General features: G+C 33.9%; 1 long non-coding RNA gene and 1 pseudogene across 1 annotated transcript; both read right to left on the bottom strand.

Annotated features, from left to right (window-relative positions):
- Positions 1 to 1,552: 1,552 nt before the first annotated feature.
- Positions 1,553 to 2,863, bottom strand: LOC114825385 (uncharacterized). Its single transcript, XR_003774059.2, has 2 exons — positions 2,515 to 2,863; positions 1,553 to 2,170 (listed from the first exon to the last, which is right to left on the bottom strand). It is a non-coding gene; the product is annotated as an uncharacterized lncRNA (long non-coding RNA).
- Positions 2,864 to 3,759: 896 nt separating this feature from the next.
- LOC103416889 (disease resistance protein RPM1-like) lies at positions 3,760 to 8,328 on the bottom strand (annotated as a pseudogene).
- Positions 8,329 to 8,557: the final 229 nt, after the last annotated feature.

Raw genomic sequence — 8,557 nt, 5'->3', positions numbered from 1 at the left:
TATATTTTCTTCCAGATAAATTCTAGAAAGATATCATGTATGGTAGTAAGAGTGCAGAATGACATACTTCGGGGAATATGAAAGCTCACAAAAGAGTTGCAATGATATGCTTCAATTGCATTAAGCTATAACTAACGTTATTGTTGGACTCCTTTGTTAATGAACTTTGAAAATATCAAATATGAGAAGAAGATTACAAATTTATGAAAAATGGAAAATAATTGGAAGTAAGTATTAGGAGATAATTAAATATTACGAGTCATAATCACAGTAAGAATTTTTACTGTATCTTTTTACGATGTGCAATTTTTAAAAAGATAATATAAAGAATGATTCTCATTTTAGTTGATTATATTCATTTTTTTTGTCACTAGGTAAATTGAATAATTACTAAATTACATAAATTTAGATCAATCAAATACTGATATTTCTATGAAATGATTCGGCCAAACAAATTCTTCCATGTGAATTGATTGTCCCTATTCTGGTGGGATAATAAAAATGAAAGATTAAGAATTTATAAAAAACGAGATTTAATTTAATTTTTTTTAGTGGTGAATAAAAATGGGGGTCGAACAAGGTGCATATAAACTAATTGGTATAACGCGGACGAGGATCGGTCTTCGAATTCTTTTTTTGAGATCAGATGATCAATTAAACGTATTCGTTCATCATACATTGTACGATCAATTTTCGTTAAATATTATTTATATTTAATTTTAAATATAAAATTTAAATAATTTCTAGTTACACAATGTACAATAAATACACACGATTAATTAATCCTTCAAATTTTCACAAAAAGAAACCGTAGAGGATCCTAAACTCTTGCCCATATTTAATGGGACAAAGGCCACTGTTTTTGGACAAAACTAATACGTCAAATGGTTTACGTAGACTTTTCGACAAAGACCGAGAATCATGAGAAAAGTAATAATTTGATGCAAGTGGCAATTTGCAAAACCTTGAAACTCGAGATAAGAATCGGCGTAGGAGTGCATTAACGAGGTGAGCTCCTATTAAAGTTTATACAGTAAACAATATGAAAAGTATTCTAATTTCTTATAAACTTTTGCAAAGGATATTCTTTTATCAATATAAGATTTTTTTTTACTTTTACATTCTTACGCGTTGTTCACATGTAACGAATTTTCAAACCAAACACGTGAACAACACGAATTAGGTGACGTGGAACACGTGTGACCGTTAGACTTCACACGTAGGCCAACTTGCTCTGATACTATGAAAAGTTAAGGTTTCACTATAAAAATAATTAACAATATGAGAAGTAGTCTAACCTTTTATAAACTCTTGCAAGGTTTTTGCTTTCATCATTATGGTACTCTTTTACCTTCAAATTTTCATAATTACATTATTTTAAGTTTTGAAATATGTGTAGTGAATATCATCGTTATATTTGTTTAAGTTTCAAATGTGTAGGATGGTAAACAATACTACCATTTGAGAGTGATGGGTAAAAATACACCAAGTTAAAGTAAAGAATGTCAGGCTCTTGGTAGAAAAATAACCTCACTTGGTGCACGAATAAAAAGAAAAAAAAAAAGATAACTCATTTTATATCACAAGGTTTCTACAAAACACCCAATTAAGCACAGTGTGATTTGCATTACAAAAGTTTATATGCACTTCAATGGTAAGCTAGATGAACTGGAAACTAGATGGTAAGCTAAAAATTACTGTCAACCAAGTTAAACACAAGAATGAGAAATTAATGGCTTCGAAAATAAACTAAAAACTCACGTTTCAATGGTCATTCCAATACATTTAGCAGCACCATGCTCAGAGTAGGCAACTGCCTCTTCAACATTGGCAGAAGTGTGTCCCAATAACGCATCGTGCATATTTCTAATAAAGTAGGGCTCGTTTGGATATGCTTTTAAAATGAATGAAAGCGCTTTTAGAAAAAATATTTTTGGGCTTCAAAAGCACTTTAAGTGCTTTCTGCAAGAAGCACCAATTATGTGCTTCTTCCAGGAAGCACTTTAAATATTTTTTTAGGATTTACTTGCATATTTACTAATGATTGGTTTTAAAAATATTTTCACCAAAAGCGTTTTCAATCATTTCAAAAGCGCATCCAAACGAGCTCGTAATCACGGTAATCCGCAGGCAACGACATGAAAGTACCGCCCATTAAGATGAACTCGACCTGTAAACACAAATTCAGTCCCAGTTATAAGTCGACAACTATGCATATTACTCTATCATGGAAATCTGCAAACCCGAAAGTAAATTCTTTAAGCTCTAAACATATGGGTTGTATCTAAATAAACACACAAAACCAAAAGATTAACTACCAAATTAACTTCACTAATCCAATTTTAAACACCAATTCCTTCAAATAATCTCTTCATTACAAAGCTCTCAATTTCATGGTGAAAAATCAATCAAGCCAAAAACTTTAAACTTCGAAACGAATCATGAATAACATAAAACTTCAATTCCCTATCAAGTGTTCGATAAAATGCGTCAATGAACTAGAGAAAGCCATACCTTGCCCGAATTGCGCACATGCTAGTTGGGAGAAGAGCCTCACGGTCCGACTCCGGCAGAGCCGCAATCATTTCGACCAGCTTCGGCGCACGTGAGAGGCCGTACTTGCGGCACGCGGTGGTCTTGAGGGCGTTTAGGTCAATGTTTTGGCCCTTCCGGGAGAGGTCGACCATGGAGCTGACGATTTCTACGATGGCTCCGATCCGGGCCTCTTCTTCGGATAGTCCATGGGCCTGGAATCCGCTCCGACTCGGTCGGGGTTGCTTTCTGGCGGGCTCGGATACTGGCAGCACTGCAGTCGCCACGGGAGAGAAGGAGGGGAGGAAAAGAGTTGTCTCAAAATTTTAATGATATAAACATAAGGTGACCAAAATTTAAAAGAAATTTGCAAATCAAAATGATGTGTATCAATAAGAAATAAATACGTTAATTAACGCTTAAATAATAATCTAATAATCAATAACTACACCATTTGATTTGTAAATTTGATTTAAAAAATTTAATCTCCTTAGAATTATTCAATTTTAAAAACTAGGCATCTTTGCTAAAACGCCACTTATTTTTAGATCTTTTAATTTTGTTTAAACTGAAAAAAAAAGTTTAATTAATTTTTTTTTTAATCCAGCTGTAAGAAACTGCACACATGTTAAAATTTGAATAGAAATATCACCTGCTGACATGGTAATACCGTACCATCTAATAATTTTTCAAGTGAAATTATAGTGAGCTAAAACATCTACCACAAAATTTACCTCTCTAAAACAATATATATTTGAAAACTTAATAAAAACAATAAATATAGAAAATGAAAAATGGGTCATAATCATTGGTTTAGTTAGAATTGGTCTCATTAGTAACAGATTCAATTCAAAACCAATATTATTACATCAAAACACACGCAAGCAATCAATAATATAAGTTTCAGCTACACAAACATAATCTTGGGCATTATTCTCATCAGTCAGATTCAGTTCCAAACCAATATTATTACATCAAAACACACGCAAGCAATCAATAATATAAGTTTCAACTACACAAATAGAATCTGGGCATTATTCAATTTCATAAAGGGCAAATAAGAAACCAAGATCAATTAATGTTTGCAACTTCACACAACACAAACAACGGATGGATCCTTCCTTGCAAGGCGAATGGCTCAACATGTATACAGTCAGCTCTATTACTATAACGAAAGTCGAGATTCACCGCAAAATCAATTGGCACAAAGAAGAACTCACTGCAATCTCACAAGTGCTTCTGAGGCTTGATTCTGCAAAAAGGATATTACAAAACAAAAGAAACACAGTTACCAAATAAAATCTCAATGCATGCATATTTTATGTCTTTGCCAGACTTCTGTATAAAATTGGACATGCAATTTGCAAGGGAAAATGATTTTTACACTCCAATGCACTATTTCCTCTTTTTCGTAGACTAACAATTGAATAAATCAAACCACTAACGAATAAAAACAAGGGGAGTGCATAAGAAAAATAAACTGAAAATATGAGTATACCCCTTGGAATTCAATTTTCATTAACTAAAACCCCCAATTGTAAAATTTTCTGATAAAAACCCAATGACTAGGCTCCAACTAAGCAATATCCATAATTAAGTATCACTTGGCAAAATTGGTATTTTTGAATGTCTAAATTACCCCTAATATTATTGACTTTGGGTTTATTACTTGTTATCTACATTTATTTTATATTATTTCATTCAATTAAACGTTTTGAAATGTTTATGCAGATTTGGAAAAGAAAATTTTGAGTGTCATGATTTCAATGCATATTAATAACAAAAATTACATGACATTAGAATTTTGTTTCCTTATATAGTTGTGTTCATATTTATGTAAAAATGAGCATTTTTTTCCTTTTCAAATAATTGTAACAAGTAAATTAGCATTTTTTTACAAATATAAAAATGTTATTTTATTCAAAATTACCAATATATTACATATATAAAATAACAATATAAGTTCCAGGTAAAATAATACATGCAAAATAATTTACCTACGTAATAAATAAATAAATATTGTTTGATTCAAAAGTTATTTAAGCTATTTGCATACACATATATATAATAATATCAAAATGTGCCTAACTTATGTAATAATACATGCAAAATAATTTACCTACAAAATAAATGAATGTTGATTGATTGCAAACAACACATAATAATAACAAATGTGCGTAGTATATGTAATAATACATGCAAAATTATTTACCTACAAAATAAAATAATGTTTTTAGCCAATTGATTCAAAGTTAATTAATTACCCTTATTCTACTTAAAAATATAGGTAATTTATTTCACACAGATATAATAACAACAAAATGTGCCTAACGTATACATGCAAAATAATTTACCTACAATGATTGTCAAACAAATAAAAGAAACGAAACAGATGATGGTAAGACAAGTATAAAGTAGATAATTTTGTAATAATAAAGCACTTATTTGCTATAATTATGGTGGTAATTAAATTCATCAACATAATTAGGGTGTTGTGGCACAATTGTATATATTTTGAAAATAATAGGTATTTATTTGTTTACATGGCAATTTATTTCAAATTTGGGTTTTATTTGAATGTTTAAAATGAGATGGGTTTTTGTTAAGAAAATAAGTGTTGCATGAGTTTATATCTAAAGAACCCAAAAATAAATAGGAGTATGAAAATCACTAACCTTTTACCTTTTTAACATACAAGTTCAAATGATTACGTTATGGATTTTTTATTTTTTTTTTTACAAAAATGCTACTTTTATCACATTTTTTATACCACATTTATCCTATTTTTCTAATAGAAATGAGAATCACATATGTCGATGGCCCCTACCTCTATAAAAGAGGTGGTACAAATGTGATACAAAAAATGTGGCAAGTCTAGCATTAATCAAATTTTTATGCAAGGATAAAAGTGTGCGTACCTTTTATGAGAGTGAATACCGGAAAAGCTTTCATGACACTTCATATTTTCTCTCTCATAAGACAGGTGGATTTCAGGAATATGTTGTACCTTTGGATGATCCATGCCGCCTCTTACGGACTCTATAAGTTGCTTTGGAACAAAATACAGAATCAAGCGTTCTACGTTAGCAAGGAACTCAATGCCCTGCGGCAATGCCTTTAACTCCAGGCAGTTCCCAATTTCTAAGACCTGGAGATTTGGCATCGCCCCTTTCTCTATAGCTATACTATTCAATACCAGGAAGCTGCGCAACATCAAATGCTTAAGCTTTATGAAGCCTCTAGAGAAACACAATTTTTCGCCAACATATGCATTACTTAGGTGAAGCATTTCAAGATTCGGCAATGGTTGAATGTGAGGTAGCACATCTTCTTCAAGTCTAGACCAAATTAGATCCATACAAGTCAGGTTATGGAGTGAACCAAACCAAAGAGGTACCTTTTCTAGTTTTCCACCCAAAATAACCTTTCGAAGGTCTGGAGGAGGCGGACGTAGTGCATTAACTCGAAGAAACTCCTCTTCATCACTTGCCATAAAAAACAAACAGTGGAGGAGCTCTAACTTTTGAAGGGAGTCACATAGGTCCATCTCGTCACTTGCTTTCACATTTGTAATACCGAGGCTTGTAAGTTGGGTCATATTCCCGATGCCCTTAATAATCTTTCCTTCTGATTCAACAGATTGCAAAACTTGTAGTTTCTGTAATTTAGTTAGATCGGATGCTGTTTTTGTCCCATTGACACATCTAAGGGCAGCCCAATCACCAGTGTGACAATACATCATTAGATGGCGTAGGTTTACTAACTTGGAGATTGCTTTTGGAAGTGCCCTTATCTTACCGTGACAGATGTTCAAGGTTTGAAGGTTGAGAAGCCGTCCGATGGATTCTGGAAGCTCGTCAATTAAAGTTCTCTTCAAATTTAAATATCTTAAGTTGAACGAGTACACTAGTTCATCCGGAAATCTATCAATTGGAGCATCCTGCACATCTAGAACTCTCAACAACTTGAATCCAGAAGGCAATTTCTTTAACGCGCCAAAGACAAGAAAGGAGCGAAGCTCTGACATTCCTGTGCAAGAATTAATTTCTCTTTCAGTTGTTTGAATTGACAATCGGCGGATTTCAGCTTTATCTATTATTTCTCTGCCAACATACGTAGCACCAAACTTTTCCTTTTTTGATGTCGACAAAGCAAGCTCACGCACAAGTCATGCATCTTACATGCTTTTAGTCCTCCAGCTTCATCCTTTTCAACTTGTAGCATGCTACGACCAATAAGTTCCACAACATAGCCCTCTGCAACTTCTTCTGGTGTGACCCCATCAATTGGTTCAATAAACCCTTCAGCTATCCACAACCTGATCAACTTTTTTCTTTTGATGAGATAATCTTCTGGGAAAAGGGCACAATATAGGAAACAAGGCTTCAACCGGTTGGGCAAATTGTTGAAACTAAGTAACAAGATGCTGCTCATTGGTTCTAGCATAGGATGGTTAGTCAAGTGCCAATTTAAGCTGTTATATACGCTTCTCTATTCCGATGATGACCTCTTGGAAGACATTCGACCACCTAAAGTTACCACTGCCAGAGGTAGGCCTTCACACTTTTCCACAAGTTTCCATGCTAATGATTCAAGCTCTGGTGGACAAGATTTGTTATCGTAACTTGAGAATGCTTTCTTGCTAAAGAGCTCCCAAGCTTCATTGTTTTCCAAAGGTTCAATTTCAAAAGGACGACTTTCAACTTCAAAAGAATAGAATGCTATGTCTTTCTTTCGTGTTGTAAGCATGATTCGACTTCCATGGTGTCTATTAAGAAGTGGTATCCTTATTTCTTGCCAAAGTTTAATATCCCACACATCATCCAATACAACGAGGTACCTTTTAGACTTCAAGTATGTCAACAACATCTCTAACAATTCTTCATAACTCATGGAATTCAAATGTTCAGGCACCTCTTCCTTTCTTCCTTCATGGAACTTCTTGATCATTTGTTTGAATAAGTCTTCAATCACATAAGTTTGAGAAACAGTGATCCATGCATAACAATCAAAATGTCGCTTTACGTTTTCGTTGTTGAAGGTATTGGCAACAAGAGTTGCCTTGCCTGATCCTCCCATCCCGACCACAGACACAACCATTTTATTTTCCTCTCCATTCATCAACAATCCCATTAACGTTTGCTTCTTGTCTTCAATCCCAATTAGTTCATCTTCCATAATATAAAGAGAAGACTCGGCTTTGTTCTTCACCCATCTGGGAACACTATCCGAACTTGTTCCTTCTATTGTAGAGACACCATATCTCTCATTCCTCTCTGGAATGGCTTTGATCTTTTTTGTGATTTTCTGTAATTTTTTGGCTATTCGATGCCTATACCAAAGATTCTTTGGAAAGTAAATGGTTCTGTGGAGCAATTTTGCAATTGGAGTCGCACTTTGCTTGTCATATATGTGATACAGGAACTCATCAATGACATTTTCCGCATCGCAAGTCAAATCTCTGACGCTTGTAACCCACGTTTTCACTCCTTCTGTTTGTGGTTCCTTGCCTTCAGCATCTATTAAGAAAGATTTCAAGCTTATGAGCTCCAGCTTATGCTCATCAACTTCATCACGGACTGCCGCTATGGAAGATGCTTCGTTCTCAAGAATGAACGCAATTTTCCCAATCAATAGTGATGCTGACTCCATTTTGGCCTTCGATACTTGGTATGCAATCTATCTGCAGAATAGGCAAGTTTCAAAACAACAGAAAAAGAAAAAAAGAATGCAATGGAAATCTAGTCACTTCCACGAGCCTCTTATCTATTCGACGAAGGGATTGGAGCTTGCTCATGAATATAGCCATTTTTAAGCCCTCACGTCAATTCCACGAGCCTCTTATCTATTCTCATTCGATACGAGGGAGAAACAAGTAAAATTAGAGAAATTCACTTTAGAATTAGAAACAATTGGAAGTTACGATGGAAGTCATGAAACAAAGACCAGTACTTTTTGGTTCTTACGAATACTGTCTGACAAAGACCAATAATTTCAGACGAAGACAAAAACCTTTGGACAAAGA

Source organism: Malus domestica, chromosome 06, assembly GCF_042453785.1.
Source record: "Malus domestica chromosome 06, GDT2T_hap1".
Lineage (NCBI taxonomy): Eukaryota > Viridiplantae > Streptophyta > Magnoliopsida > Rosales > Rosaceae > Malus > Malus domestica.
This window is presented reverse-complemented; position numbering and strand designations above follow the sequence as displayed.